This window comes from Lygodium microphyllum, chromosome 30 (assembly GCF_053477565.2).
Source record: "Lygodium microphyllum isolate KBCC chromosome 30, Lygodium_microphyllum_v1.1.10, whole genome shotgun sequence".
NCBI classification, from domain to species: domain Eukaryota; kingdom Viridiplantae; phylum Streptophyta; class Polypodiopsida; order Schizaeales; family Lygodiaceae; genus Lygodium; species Lygodium microphyllum.
In genome coordinates, this window is record NC_141164.1 from 20,317,095 (window position 1) to 20,334,060 (window position 16,966).

Genomic DNA, 16,966 nt, shown 5'->3' on the forward strand with positions numbered 1-16,966 from the left:
ACTATCACTTTTGATAGATGAATGAATACATGATGATGCTTTTCTTTATCAGTTAGTGTCAGCCTTGTACTTGTCAGTCTTACATAAGATTGTGTTTATGAGTCCAAGCTTCCATCTTGGAACCTAATTCACTTGTGTAACAGTTGTAGTCTTCAGTCAATGTCATCATGAGTTTAGTCTATGCTTACAAGCCGCCATAGCCATACTCTAGATCCCGTGTATTTCACATGAAATCAGAGCTCAATTGAGTATGGCCCAAACTCTCCTTTCACTCCTCTCAGCTCCTTTCCATCTCTGTTCAGCTCAGTTTGAGTACTGGACCCTATCTCCAACTTCATTTGCATTCCTACCTTCAATGAAGCTTCCATGGCAGCCATAGCCAACAGCACCTTGTCAGCTTGAAGCTTTCATATCTCTCTCCACAGGCCAAATCTCTCTGAACTTCCTTCGGGAGAAGTGTTTCTCTACTTCCAGAGCTCCTCCCTGGTACCTCAATCATTGAGATTGGGCAACTATAGCTTTAGCATTGCCTCTTCTCAAAGTCGTTGCCATAACCGTGTCTGTGGATAGCACCTACCTACCCCTGTTGGAGCAGCTATATCTCATCAATCAGCCCATATCTCTTCGAGCTATCTTCTCCAGAGTTGTTCTTTAGGTCAAGGCGCAACTTCTTGGCACAAATATCAAGGAGATTGACGCACATCATGCCCAGCATTTGCATTTTTCCAAATCTGGGCACAGTTTTGACAGCGACCACTTTGAAGGCTTAGATCTCTCATCTCGGGCAAAATGAGTACAAACCCTCTTGGCGAAGGTTAGACCCATTAGTGAGGATCCTCCATCTCAAAGGGTTTGAGCAGATTCGACCTGATGAGCTCGTGGGAGCTCATTTACCGGTCGTTGGTCCCTGTTTTGACAAGACAGCCATAACCACTTACCTTCAAGCTCATTTTTTCTTCATTCTCTCTCCTGCCACTTAAACCAAGCCAAGGCCACTCTAATCTAAAGTTTTCAACAAGTATTCAACCATCAAATCAGCAAGGAGGGGAAGCTATGAAGAGTTTTTGAAGAAAATCGAGTCAAACTCAAGCAACAAACATCAAATTACACAAACCTCTCTAAGACCCTTGCTACAACCTCTGGATATCCATCATGTTTGAGATACCTACACTTAGCATTTTCTGCGATAGCCTCTAGTGTTTTACCACGTTTTTTGTGTATCCACACTTTGTAGGTGTTACTTTCACTAAAGCCTCTACACACTTTGTATTTTCTCGTTGTGATTGAGGAGTGTTGAGATATTAGCAATCACACCTAATGTAGCCTCTTTGTATGAGGCAATTTGAGGTGAAGACATGCAAACTACATGAATCCCATATGCACAGAAAGGAAAAACTATATCCATCCAATAACTATAAAGCATTATACTTGACTACCACTTTTGATAGATGAATAAATACATTATGATGCTTTTCTTTATCAATTAGTATCAGTCTTGTATTTGTCAGTCCTACACAAGATTGTGTTTATGAGTCCAAGCTTTCATCTTGGAACCTAATTCACTTATGTAACAGTCGTGGTCTTTAGTCAATGTCATCATGAGTTTAGTCTACGCTTACGAGCCACCATAGCCATACTCTAGATCCCACGTATTTCACAAATAATGAGTGCTAGTATAAGTGATAGAGCCTAAACAATGAACATATAAGCTAAGCTAGTACAAGTGATAGTATACATACACTGTGAGAATGAATTGTTGTGTGTAAAAGTATACACAGAAGGATAAATAATGTGTGTTCACACACATGAAGATAAATAAAGCTAACAAACTCCCTTCATGTCATGGGTGCCTAAACTCATGACACAAAACATATAAAAAAGGAAATGGAAGATCGTACCTCCTCAAAGAGACACTATCTAAGCCTATATAATAATTTTGAAAAAGAAGATACATAAATGAAAGAGGTGTAGCACGAGGATGGTCATGACATGGTCTACCTAGAAGCTCAGGAACCCCAAGTAAGGCATGGTACAGAGGAGTGTGTGCATAGCTCAGAGGCTGATTAAAAACCTGTGTGGCTCAAAGACACTTGGACACATGACCAAAGATTAAATACATGGATATAGCTTTCAAAATCAACTCAGACGTCATGCAAAAAGCAATTACAAAACCCCCTAAATTATCTCCTTTATGAATCAAAATAAAATGAATTTTAAAAAATACAACTCATGTTGGATTGAAATCGAGGCAGAGGATCCCACTTAATAATTTTCATAATTATTCTTGAAAAGATCTTAGTGCATGTGTGAGCATGACCAATGTCTAATTCCGATCAACCAATTTTTTATCTTTATATTTTCAATGTTTTAAATACATATTTTGAATTTTAAATATTTTTAATGGAATCAAAATCCCCTCTCAATGTCAATGTTGAGGAAGATGCAATCAATGTTATCTATTTGTGGTGATGTCGCTAGGCAAATCCAATGTGTGACATACTCGCAAAATATAGCAATACCCTTGAGGCGCTTGGTAGAGCCTAGGAAGACTTACGTGAGCCCTATGTGTGGCCAACCAAAAATGTGAGAGACATGATAATGCCCCATGAAAAAGGATATACGTGCCCATTTTTTTAATACGAATAGCATTTTTTGGTTTAAAGGGCAAAAGATTAAATATTAGGAATCAAAGTTTGATTAAATTAGGCAAAACCTAGCTTAGCTAATGACATTGTTGTCAATGGGTTGCTAGTAGAGCACAAATCAACACACAGGAGGTAGGTTGAAGAAGGGAAGCCATAGTACTAGTGAGTAGTAGAGGGCTAGTGAACATAGTACTTTCTACTCTTCTTCTTTAGCGAGTTATATGGAAAGCAATTGCGCACTAGTAAAAGGCATAAACAACACTTCTTAAGCCTTGCATTCCTAAAAACTAATCATGGCGACTTCAGCAAGTAGACTTGGTGCAACAATCAACATACATGGCTTGTCAAGGTGGCTAAGGGGAGTAGACAAGCAAAATACAACAAGATGGCTCTAATACCATTGTTGGGCACGAAGCTTACGTGACTAGCAAGCTACGGTGGAACTCCTTTTTTTTTGAAGGGGGGAGGAGAGAGAGAGAGAGAGAGAGAGAGAGAGAAGAGAGAGCTCTTGCATTTACACACACAGTAAAAATGAATGGATAGATATGGATGCTAGTACAAATGATAAAGCCTGAATATATAGGCTAAGCTATGTAGCTAACCCTTTGATCCTTATTCAATACTAAGAGGTGTTTATCAATACTAAGAGGTGTAAACAGTGCACACCTAAACATGTAGTTTTACACACAATACTATGTGTTTACACAAGAGGCTAAATAAAGCTAATAGGTACTACTACTTTTGATATGCATGCCATAGACATGTTTGTGAAGAAACTACTAGGGTTTGCACTAAGGAAACATAGAGTGTACAACCACAACAAAAACACAAAGACAAAGATAGTGATGTGCAAAACTCAAACCCGGAATGCAAAAAGCAAAATTCAAAACTCAACGCAAAAACACAAACACAAACAAAGAGAGAAGGAAAACTCTCAAGTGAATTAATCAATGCAATAAATGAATGTAAGAGTGTACCGAATGCTCGAGGGTAGAGCAATAGAGTGTCGGAGTGTGAGGTCCATGGGAGATAAATTTAGAGTACTATAACCACCAATTGGAGTAGTTGAAGGGTGAAGAAGACCAAAACACAAATCACCAACAATAGTAGGATGCTTGGAACAATGGAGGAGCCTAAGGAAACTAGCAATGGTTGAAACTACCAAATGCGGCAAGAAGAGTGTCAACTAGAGCTGGTGATGGCTGTCTAGGGCCAAACACAGTAGTAGAAGGAACACTTGGCAATAGGTGGCAACTGGAAGGGCAATCGCTAGGAGCTAGAGCAACAAACAAAGTGGTGGCAACAATCGCAAAGGCTGGACAGCCACATGGAGGAAGGCTGATGACTGAAATCTGCATTGAAAAGTAAGAAACCTGCACAAAAGGGATGGGCTGAATGGTAGGCAGCTTGTCTATTTATGGATGTGGATGGACACAAAAACTCTCCCAAACTGCTCCCCGTTTTTAGGCAAGCAAAATGCATCTTTGAATGGCAAGCAAAATGCAAAACTCGCATACAATCACATCAATGTGATCCCCAGCATGCAAACAAGAATGTTTGGCAATGCATTTGGTGCTCCTAGCATGATTGGTGCACATCTGATCGGGGCCACATTTTGTGCTCCACAAAATGCTATGTTTAATGCTAGTCAAGGTGGAAGAAAAACTTCGTCTAGAACCAGCACTTGAGGGCTCCCGCATCATGGTTAAGCTAGGAGATCAAATCGCATCAGATGTATGTATATAAAGCAGCACTGATAAGTATGGCAACCACCTACACAAAAGGAATATAAACTTGCAATCAGAAAGAAGAGAATATGCTGACTGTAACTCTGTCATGTTCATGAACACTGCTTGTAGAAATCACAATTAGCAGATTTACTTACATCAGGATGTAAACATTGTAAGCTAGCACATGAGTTGAGGTGCCAAAATGCAGCCAATTATTTATACGAGAATGCAAAATAGACTATCAGGACTGATACCTTAGGTATTTGAGGCACTTGGTGTATGAGCTTCTGTGTCCTGGCAAATGGTTTCAAAAATTAAAAAGAGGAAAAACCCACACAGAGCGTTGTGGATCTTCCGAATGAAGAAGGTAAGCAAAAGATGAAGAACAGGAGGCAAGGGTACCTTTGATGGAGCAGACTAATCTTCACAGGACGAGCGGCGGGCAAGCACCTGCAATCCTTCCAAGGCCAGGAAACGCCCTTGGAAGCCCCTTCCAGAATCCCGAGCTTCGCCATTATCCTAGATGTCAGGAATGCCATGGGGTTCGATCTGCTGCTAGTGTCTGTTCGTCGCGGTCGTTTTTCTCTTCTGTCTGATAGAGAATGGAGTGGAGTGCGCACCCTTGAAGGTTGTAGAAACCCTTGGGCGACATGATGACGCCTCTACCCTTCGCTCTAGAAGAATGCAAAAGCTTCTATTCTAGTACTATGTGGTGTACCCTCAATCAACTGTTTCCTTCTGTAGCCTGGCCTTTCATATGGACCGTTGGATCGAGTAACTCTAAGGACTTTGGCGACTTAGCGAATTGTGGATTAAGGCAAGTGACATGGTGCTTACAATTATACGATCAATGTGATCCATGTGGAGCACAAATCTAACAAATTCGTTCATAATGCCAGTTGTTTCACACCCTCCATTCAAAAATCTGCTAGATGAACCCCTTCTTGGGTGTTCACCAGCTCCTAGCTAGTAGTAGTCACCACCTCTTAACAAGATGCACCCCATCACCTCCTTCACCTCCCATGCAACATCTTTTAATGAGGCTTCCATCTAACTAGTTGATGCTCTATGGCATGGTGGGTCTTGATCATCATACCTAGGGTGTGGTATGATAGGACCACCGAGCCTTCCCTCTAGCTAGTAGTCACTGGCTCTTACCTAGATGCACCCCATCACCTCCTTCACCTCCCATGCAACATGTTTTAATGAGGCTTCCATCTAACTAGTTGATGCTCTATGGCATGGTGGTCTTGATTTTCAAACCTAAGTGGTATGATAGGACAATGCGAGCTTTGAGTAGACGATCTTTGGTGCCAAAACGCAGAAGTGAAGGAATACAATAGTAAGCAATAAGAGAAAGAGAGTAGAGTTGGTCAAGGAAAATGCAAATTAAACATATTTAAAAACCAAGAAAATAGAATTAAATTGTCTTTGCATACCACATGGCTATGTAACATCATTAATAATAAATAATAAATTCTCGATGTTGAAAGCAATCAAAAATAAAGCCACACTTAAAGTTCTTATGTTTAGTATTCTCTCAAGGAGCATCCAAAGTGGTTTCCTCATTTCAATAGCTTTTGGAATTCTTTGGTTATAAACATCTTAATGGGAATAAGATTGGCAATCACTTTAAAGTATTGCTTGCACATTGTGAACTATAGAATTTATTTGGTAGTCACTATGGGTTTATTCCAATAGATTAAAATTGTCACTTTAAAGTAGTAAACTCCACAAGCATAGTTCATCTACCTATAGTGCGGTGATCTGAGTGGGTGAGAACTATACAAATTCCTTTTATGGGTAAAAATTTTACTTTGCATTTTATTATTAAATTACCTATCAGTTACGAACTTGCTATTGTTATGAAAGACAACCCCTAGGCTCTTTAGGTGATAGCCATTGATCAGGAAGGGATCATCAGAGGCATCAACGGTCTATACCTGGATAGAGCCATTAGGGTTGATAGCAAGTAACTTGTAGGGGCCCATCCAATGTTATTGAAGCTTGCCTGGAAACTTGCCAAATCATGAATCATAGGCTAGGACTAAGTCACCTTCTTTGAATTTCTTTTGGTGAGGTTGTCATGATAGGCCTTTCTAAGAGCTTGTGTGGCTTCCATGCATTGTAAGGCCATCCTACTAGAGGGCCTCTATAAGTCCATCATCCCAATCACGGCAATGTGTAACAATCACTCTTATCAAGATCAAGCAGAGGATGCTATTGGTAACTTTGACTTGGCCATTGGCTTTGGGATAATAGGGTGTGAACTTATAATGGCGGATCTTGTATAGCTTTGTCAATTCTTCCATAAGCTTGTTAAGAAAGTGAGTACCCTTGTCACTGACAAACTCTAGGGGACTACCAAAACGAGTGATGATATTATCGTATACAGGAACAAGGCCATGTTGTTGCCATCATCCCATTTCAGAGCTTTGGCTTCACACCACTTTGTCACGTAGTCTGTACAGACCAAGATGTATTTATTTTGCTTCCATCTGGTTGGAGAATCAATAGAACCAATGAAGTCGATTTTCCATTTCTTGAACGGCTTTAGGGTAAGGATTGGCTACAGTGGCATGGTGCTAGATTTGGTAGGCTTCCCCATTTGCTGACAAGCATCACAACATTTGCAATAGTCATAGGCATCCTTGTAGAGGGTCGGCCACCAATATCCTGCAAGCAAGGTCTTTTTGGCTACCTCTTCTTCTGCAAAGTGCCCACCACAAGGCTCATCATGGCATGCTTTTAGTATGATTTCAATCTCTTCTCTTGCAACACATCTTTGTAAGACTTCATCTTTGCCTTTCTTGTACAAAGAACCATCTAACAAAGTGTAGGGGTCTAATTTCAACAGAAGCTTCTTCTTCTCCACAGTGCTCGAGATACCAAGGGAATATTGTTGGGTTGCCAAGAGGTTGACTATATCTGTGTACCAGGGGGTAACAGTTTTAACTAGAAAGGGAAGTATCAGGAAATTCTGGATCATCTTGCTCTCTGTCATCACACCATATATTAGAATGCATCACATCTCTCCCACCTCCCACATGAGTGGATATATTGGCGGCATTCACCTTTAGCATATGTAGCTATTTTGTAATCACATCTATAAGCTCCTTCTTCATGCTTCTGACTAAATTGGACAGGTAGTCCTTCAGATTTTCACCTCCTAGAGCACTTGTAGTAGGGTTTAGGGAAGCTTTTGTGATCACTGCATACACTGTTTGGGTTGATCTAGAGGGTCCTTTGTTTTGGTTCTGATTCAGAGCTTCTGTTGAGATTGGGGGTTGTTGATTCCAATTGGTAGGATTCCATTGTTGTTGAGTCGCCATTAGGGGAATTGTCTGAGGCCACTGCTGTTGTGGTGGAACCATCATTTGAGGCACTGTTGTTGACGGCCACTGTGGATTTGGTGCACTGTACTACGACACTATTTGCATCTAGGGGTAGGGGTGGGGAACTTTTGGGATTGCATTTGGTGGGTATACCATTCTTGGGAGGTAGGACTCCTCTTCTTGAAGGTCATTGACAACCTTGCTTCAACTTTATCATACAATCTTGCACCTTCCACTATAGCTTGCATATTGCCTAGTCTTCTCAATTCCACAAACTTGCAAACTTTTGGTTGTAGGCCTCTAAGGAAAACTCCCTTCTAGATGCCTTCATCCAAATGATGGTTGGTCTATCTCTTCAGTATGGATTCCAGTCACAAGACATAGGCTTCTACTCTTAGGTTCATGAACTCCTCTCGCATCTACTCTTCAAAACTTTCCAACCATGGCCTTTTTGTTGTTGGATGCAAGTTGTACTCAAGAATCTACTAAAAAATGACCTAGTTGTCTACAATGGTGATAAGTAAACTTGAACTTTTTGTGTTTGCATTAAGATTCACATATTGAGGCTTTACCTTTTTGTCTCCATACTTTTAATATTGAGGCTTTACCTTTTTGCTTTCGTACTTTTATTTGATACCGCTTTTTGGTTGAAAGTTAGAAGTTTGGTTGGCTAGAAAAGAATCGAGGCAATAAGGATTGAAAGATTTCTTTGGGATGTGGTTGTTGTTGAAAGGCCAAGATGGATTGTATTGTTTCCCATAAATGATTTGGGTGATAGCTTGAAATTATTTCTCGGCATCATGGACATAAGAGATGGCATTGTGAAGTGAAGTAGGTTTAAGAGAATTCAACTTAGCTTGAATGCTCGATTGAAGACCATGTTCATATTTATGTTGTAGCATACTCTTTGAAACTTTCTCAAGCATCTATAATAACAAAAGATATTACCAAAAACTTTCAATGTATAGAGACACATTATCACCTTCTTGCCATGACAAGTTTATCCAATTTTGCCTTGCATAAAGATGCTGAGATGGAAGTAAAGATTCTTTGACTTTTCTTGAAATTCTCCCATGTCTTTGGCTAATTGGTGCTAATTTGAATGTGTCCTCTAATCACCTTGCTCTGATACCAATGTTTGAGAGGAAATAAATGGTGGGATGCAAGGTAGAAGCTATGGAATACAAGAGGGTTGAGAGATAGAGAGAAGAAAACAAGAGAGTTATGTGGGTACAAAATAAACGGTATACTTATTCTATTCTATCTTCACTTATGTACGACTATATAGTGTGTACATGTAAAAGGGGTGCCACCCACAACTATGGCCATTGGTCTTTACCCTAACAACCTCTCACTTAAATGCCACTGCACCTTTATGGGAGTATAAGAAGAAAGTGAAAATACTACCCAATGCCCATCAGTTTTCTATACTGTGCAAAGTACTCAGAAGATAAACTCTTCATAAGGAGATTTGCAGGATTATTATCCGTATTGATCTTGAAAAGATCAATGCACTTCTTCTCAAGCATCTCCCCAATAAAGTGATACTTCACCTCAATGTGCTTTGTCTTTGCATAAACAACAAGGCTGTGTGTCAATTGAATGGCAATCTTAGTATCACAATGCAATGTAGGCACCTTTCTTTTAATACCCAAGTCTCCTATTGGACGAGTAGGACATATAGCTTTCTTGTAGGCCTCTAGGGCCCTAAGAGGAACACCAAGGAAACTGGGATTCTACTATAAGAAAATATATATTGCATCATTAACTATATTTTTTATATTTGATATGATCCCAACAAAGAAAAGAACACCGCGAACAAGAAATCTTCACACAACTTCATAGGAACAATTCTCCCATGGAATGATGGAGTAATGATTGATGAAGTTTGAGGCCTTTGAAAGCTCTTTGAATGGTTTTTTATTATTCTTATTGGTTCTAGTTGAGTTGGATACTTTTTGCTGACCTTCTGTAACGCTCCTTCTGAAGAGCCTCTGTTCATGTTCTGTTTTGTTCTATATGCCTTTGTAAGTGTTATATGGAATATATGTTTCACTTTGAGAAAGTTTTATAGCCTTGAAAAGAGGTGAATGCAAGTTCAAAAGAGCTCAAAGAAGTGGAAGAAGCGGTTCCTGAAGACTCAAGATAAGACTGGAGTAAAGTGACAATAGTGAGCTATGAAGAGTCATTGTAGTGGCTTTGGTGACCTTTCATATCAAACACACCTCTTTGGAGGGGTATTCATGACCAAAGAAGGGCTATTGTGAGTGATTATTAAGTATTTTAGTGAGAATATAATGTACTATTGAGAGAGTGAGTGAGTGATGTTGAGATAACAAGCTCAACACATGCGGATATTAATGATGGACCGCCTGGTTAGATGGGTCCACATGTCTACATTTAGCATGTCGGTGGTCATTATGACTCTCACATGGCCATTGACTCATTACTTATTATATTCAGGTTGTTACACCTATTTATAGCTGGCATAGTTATAGCGCCAGTCGACTAGTGTAGTCGGTTATGCATTGTTTGACTTAGTAGGCCACTTTCCTTTATGTTGTATCTTATCTATACTTTTTGTACATTGTAAAGTGTATGGAAGAAGAAGAAGAAACCAGCAAGAAATTTTTTTGGCCTCCATCTCTCTTTTTGTCTCTTGAGTGAGCTTCTCCTTGTGCATTCTATGTGTGTTTGGCACAACATCTTGAGCAAGTCCCCCCACCACGCGATTCTTGACATAGTATCAGAGCCGCGCCACTGAGAGAGGCTGATTTTGAGGGCTGAAGTGAAGGAGAAGAAGCAAGGTTTGAGCAAGCAAGCCACGGGTAAGAAGCTCTCCCATTCTTCCACTCTTTCTCTTGGACGGTGCCTGTGGAGGCACCAGAAGCAGGGCAGAGCAAAAATCTTAGATTGCAGTGAGATTTGGTGTGCACGAAGAGCGTTGTGTTTTCTACAAATAGGTCCTTTAGGGCTTTCCCGCCGCTATTTTGGCCATCTGAGGTCATTTCAAGCCCCGTTTTAGAGCCATAAGGTTGGGGACAGCAGTTCGAGATACCCTGCAATTTTAGCTGTGTTTGCGTATATAGGTGCACAGGTTACAGATTTCAAATCTTTAAGTTCAAAGGTGTTTATGAGTGAATAAACACAAGGTTTATCTACAAACTAGTTGCAGATTGTATGTATTGTTGAGCAGATAGTGAAAAAGGCTGTCTGGTGTATTGCTGTGTACTACAGGTCAAGGGTTGCAGAAGATTTGCTTGCTATTTGGTATTAGTTTTGTGATAATGGCAGAGAACAGTGGAAACCCCATCATTGAGAAGCTCAACAAGAACAACTACCCTTCATGGAAGTTCCATGTCACAAACTTCCTTATTGGAAAAGGCCTCTACGAGTTTGTGTCAGGTGAAGAAAAGGAGCCGGAGGTGAGTGATCCTCCAACTGCAGAAGAGACAAAGGCACGGAAGGAATGGAATGCAAAAGACAAAAAGGCCATGTATTTGCTGTCTGTAGAAATTGACAATAATATTCTGGGACATATCAGAAATGTAGAGAATTCATATGCAGCTTGGACCATACTTGAAAGTATGTTTTCCGTAAATACAAAGGAACGAAAGATTCAACTCAAGCAAGAGTTGAATACATTGAAGAAAGGGAAGATGTCTATCAATGAGTATGCACTGAAGGTAAGGAGCATTGCAGATGCCTTGGCAGTGATTGATGCAATGCCCGATGATGATGATTTGGTGCCATCTACCTTGGGTGGACTTAACAATGAAAAGTCTTGGAAGTCTTTTGTAACTTCTGTATATGTCAGAAAGCCATTTCCAGATTTCGATGAGTAAGTCTCCCTTATAATCACTGAAGAGATCAACATGCAGAGTAAGATCTGAAAGAAGTGGTGAACAGGTCCAAGCTTTCTACTCCACTTCAGGAAGGGGACGTGGCAGGTTCTCTTCAAGAGGCTGTGGTACAGGACGTGGTAGTGACAACCAATAAAATAGATTGAATTAGAAATTTAGCGATATGCATGTTTCAGGAGGTTGTGGTAACTTGAGAGGACGTGGAAGCTTTAGAGGAAGAGGTGGATGGCAGAACAGAGGTTCTAACAACTCTGGTATTGTGTGTCACTATTGTGGCAAAACAGGTCATATTGCAGCCCAATGTTATGCTAAGAAAGATGATATTCACAATGGTAAGTTTCAGCAAGGAAACTATGCATCGTCTTCACGACAGAATGAAGACAAAAATGAACGTCTGTTTGTTATGCAGCATATGTTGAATGCTATTACAGAAAAGGGAACACACGATGATGTTTGGTATGTTGATTCAGGTGCATCCAATCATATGACCAGCCATGCAAAATGGTTTGGAGAGATGCAGGATTTGCAAAATGCAAGTTATGTGTAGATAGGTGATGATTCATGCCACCCAATTTCACACATTGGAAAAGTTTCCTTGTCCTTGCATGATGGTAAGACAAAGAGTCTTTCAGATGTATTACATGTACCATCTATTACAAAGAACTTGGTGTCAGTAGAGCAAGGGCTGCAAGTCAGATTTAATGCAAAGGGCTGCTTTGTAGAAGACTTCAATGACAAGTGCAGGTTAGTTGCAAAGGGAAGTAGAGTTAGACGTATGTTTACTCTGGATGCTGGAAGTCCTACTATGAATGCTGCTATGTATGCTAAAGGAAAAGATGTTGTTGTAGATATTGAAATTTGGCACAAACGCATTGGACATGTAAATGTACAAAGGCTAAAATTAATGCAGTCCACAGGGTTGGTTACAGGTTTGCCTACATTTAGAGTTGCAGAATTTCATAAGGTATGAGAAGCATGTCAGTTTGGTAAGCAGGCAAGACAACCCTTTTCACATGACAAAGATGTAAGTAGAAATATCCTTGATGTTGTGCATGCAGACATTTGGGGGCCTACACAAAATGTATCTCTTGGAGGCAGTTCATACTTTGTCACATTCATTGATGATTGTTCTAGAAAGCTGTGGGTATATTTTATGAAGGAAAAGAGTGAAGCTTTTGAGCACTTTAGAACTTTCAAGGCTGTAGTTGAAAGAGAAACATGCTTGAAAGTAAAGTGCTTGAGGTCAGGAGGGGGAGAGTACCTCTCGAATGAGTTCAGTGATTTTTTGAGGTCTCATGGGATAAAGAGACAGTTCACATGCAAGTATACCCCACAGCAAAATGGGGTTGCAGAAAGGAAAAACAAGCATATTGCAGAAGTTGCAAGCGCCTTAATGGGCTGAAAAGAATATGCCTAAGCATTTTTTGTCTGAGGCTGTTCATACTATTGTTTATATTATGAACAGAACTCCCACAGCTGCAGTTCATGGGATGACTCCTGAAGAATGCTTTACTAGGCAAGAAGCCTGATGTATCGCACTTGAAGGTATTCGGCTGTGTTGCATATGTTCATATGCCAGATGAGCTACGGAAGAAGCTTGATCCAAAGGTAGAAAAATGTGTCTTTATTGGATACTCTTTAGAGAAGAAAGGGTATCGTTGTTATAACCCTGTCACATGTAAGTTCAGAGTTAGCAGGGATGTCATCTTTGATGAAATGAGCAGTTGGTATGCATCTAGTGGTGATGCATTGGATGATGATAATGATCATGACACTCATGTGCAGGCTGAAAAGCAAGAATCACGGACTCTTAGTGGACCAAAGACATCATCTGGTAGTCCTTGGTCTGGGAGACTAAGGAGTAGCTCTATATCTTCAGGTGTATCTAGTAGCACTACAGGTAAAGACAAAGGAAAGAATAAAGTGTCAGATAGCATTGATGCAGTGCTTGATGGATACTCCAGTGGCTCAGAGAGCTTGGATGATGAGCTTGGAATTCCTTCTGTTAGGACACCAGGTGTACAGAGAGCTCATAGTAATGTAAAGGCTCCATTGAGTGATCCAGTGGTATGCAGATCTAGGAGGGTTAGATACCCTGTTAAAAGATTTGGTTTTGAAGGTTATACAGCTCACCATTATGCTTATATGGTGAAACTAGTTGAGGATGTTGAGCCCACTTGTTTTGAGGATGATGTTGGTCATACTCATTGGGATGCAGCAATGGATGAGGAGATGGCTGCATTAGAGGCCAATAAGACTTGGGATCTAGTATCATTGTCGGAGGGCAAGAAAGCTATTGGATGTAAGTGGGTTTATAAGATTAAGCACAATGCAAATGGTTCTATTAGTAGGTACAAAGCTAGGCTGGTTGCAAAAGGCTATGCCCAGACATATGGTATAGATTATGATGAAACCTTCAGTCCAGTTGCTAGGATGGAAACTGTTAGATGTGTGATTGATTTGGTAGCAGCCAAAGGTTAGAGGTTGTAGCAAATGGATGTGAAGAATTCCTTATTGCATGGTTATTTGCATGAAGAAGTGTATAGAGCATCCCACATATGTGTGCAGGTTGAAGAAGGCGCTCTATAGGCTCAAGCAAGCATCTAGAGCATGGTTTGACAAGATCAGAGAGTATCTTGTCAATATTGGCTTTTATGTTTTTGATTGCTGATCACTCACTTTATGTGAGAAAGGGAGATGCAAGTTTGGTCATCATAGTCATCTATGTGGATGACTTGATTATTACAGGTGATAGTGATAGTGGGATTGCTGATGTCAAGGACTTTTTGAAGAAGAAGTTTGAGATGAAGGATTTAGGTGAGCTAAGGTACTTCCTTGGCATTGAGGTGATCAGATGTGATGATGGTATATAGCTGTCCCAAAGACAGTATGGCTTGGATATATATATATGTTGTCCAAGTATGGTATAACAGCATGCAAACCACTTTCAGTCCCGTTGGAGCAGAATGTAAAGTTGAGTGCTGATGTTGGGGATGAGATAGAAGACCCTACTATGTTTAGGAGGATAGTGGGGAGTTTGATCTACATGACCATTACAAGGCCAGACTTGAGCTATGCTGTTGGTCTTGTGAGTCAGTTTATGCAAGTACCTAGAAAGCCACATTTGGATACAGTCAGACGCATATTGAGATATGTGAAGTTCATATTACATTATGGACTTTTCTATGAGGCAGGTACAGATGTACAGGCGTTTGGATATACAAATGCAGATTGGGCTGGTAGTATGTCTGATAGAAGATCTACCAGCGGATACATGTTCTCTCTTGGTAGTGCAGCAGTTGCTTGGAGCAGCAAAAAGCAGTCTACAGTTGCCTTGTCGAGTACAGAGGCTGAGTATAGAGGTGCTGCTGTTGCAGCATGTGAGGTAGTATGGTTGCAAAAGTTATTGGCTGATTTAGATGTGCAGGTAGAAGGTACAGTTGTCCTTTATTGTGACAACATAAGCAGTATACAGTTGGCTAGGAACCTTGCGTTCCATGCCAGGACAAAACATATTGAGGTACACTACCACTTTGTGAGAGAGAAGGTACTAGTAGGTGAGATTGACTTGGTGTATGTCAGCACACAGGATTAGATAACTAACATCTTCACGAAGGCATTGGGTACAGAGAAGCTTCAAAAGTTTCGAAGCTCTGGTTAGATGGGTCCACACGTCTACACTTAGCACGTCGGTGGTCATTATGACTCTCACATGGCCACTGATTCATTACTTATTATATTCAAGTTGTCACACCTATTTATAGATGATATAGTTATAGCGCCAGTCGATAGTATAGTCGGTTATGCATTGTTTGACTTAGTAGGCCACTTTCCTTTATGTTATATGTTATCTATACTTTGAGTACATTGTAAAGTGTGTGGAAGAAGAAGAAGAAACCAGCAAGAAAACGTTTTGGCCTCCATCTCTCTTCTTGTCTCTTGAGTGAGCTTCTCCTTATGCATTCTGTGTGTGTTCGGCGCAGCATCTTGAGCAAGTCCCCCCACCACGCGATTCTTGACAAGTGAGAGATAGCCAATTGTCTGCAAGACAATGTATCTATCTATGAGAGATTGTGAGAGAAAGCTATGGAATCTTTGAAGATGAATAATATGTGATATCTTTCCATTCAAAGTGAAGCATTATTTTGTATTTTTGTAGTCTATTAAAGAATTATATGAATAATATGAAGAAAATGATTATTTTTTGTTAAAGTTAAAGCCGTGGGGGAATTTCTTCTATGAAGCTGCATGAAGATTTCTTGTTCATGGTGTTTTTTTCTTTGTTGGGATCATATCAAATATGAAAAAGATGGTTGTTGATGATACAATATAGATTTTCTTGCAGTAGAATCCCAATTTCCTTGGTATTCCTATTGGGGCTCCATGTTTTTGGTCGCAGACGAGGAAAATTGCCAATCAACAAGTATCAAAAGAGGCTGATTATGAAGAAAATGGCATTGCCAAGAAGAAAAGAATTCAATGGATGCTTGCAAAGTTCCTTCAACAATTGAAGAGTTGGAGAATCTCATTGCCAAAGCCACTTTCTACAAGAGGTTCATCCCACAATGGCGGAAACATATTATCATCATGATGCAGGCTCTATGTGGTGGATTATTTCCTCTCCCTGTTGAAGCAACATAGACATGCATCTTGATGGCACATTGTTTGGAAACAAACTGAAATGCAGAAATAGAGAGAATGATCATCCATGGGAGTTTTGGCATTCATTGAGAAGTTTCCAGACATCATCAAGTGGGAGATCGTGAAGAAGCTTCAGGAGCCATGGTCAGTGGAAGTTCATGAAAGCAAGAAAGAAAAGAATTGGAATTTGTTGATGGATGCTCAACAACAGGACACGTGGGACGCATGGTGCACTGAAAATCTCCTATTTGTCCAATTAGCAACCTAGTGGAAGCTAGTAGATAGAGTGTTATTCACAACATACACTATTGAAACCATTAGAAGTTGGCATTACTATGATGATCGCACCACAACAATCCTCAGAAGAATGATTTTTGACAATTTTAGATCAGAATATCTTCCTCTCTATATAGCAGACTAAAAGTTGAATTTAGAGACGTAGAAAAGCATGAAGTAGAAGAAATGTTGGCAAGAGAGTCCTCTAGAGACCAAAGTCCCTCTAATTCTATTCTGATTGAGTACAGACTAATTAGTGGAGCTAATTCCCTGATGAATGACTCAATCAAGAGACAAGCACTAAAACAAGTCCACATGTACATGAAAAGAGAGAAGGAAAAAATCAAAGCCAAGAATGAGCTAGCAGCAAAAACCTCCTTTGATGCCCTAGTGGCAGTTTTTACAAAAGTACCCATGGTGACTCAAGGTCCCCTTCCTAGTCACATCCATCCTGGAAATTTTGATGATAGGCCAAT

At 40.2% G+C, this 16,966-nt stretch overlaps 1 long non-coding RNA gene across 1 annotated transcript; it reads right to left on the reverse strand.

Annotated features, from left to right (window-relative positions):
* Window positions 1-3,202: 3,202 nt before the first annotated feature.
* On the reverse strand, window positions 3,203-5,083 carry LOC148009608 (uncharacterized). Its single transcript, XR_015689714.1, has 3 exons — window positions 4,778-5,083; window positions 4,630-4,669; window positions 3,203-4,418 (listed from the first exon to the last, which is right to left on the reverse strand). It is a non-coding gene; the product is annotated as an uncharacterized LOC148009608 (long non-coding RNA).
* Window positions 5,084-16,966: the final 11,883 nt, after the last annotated feature.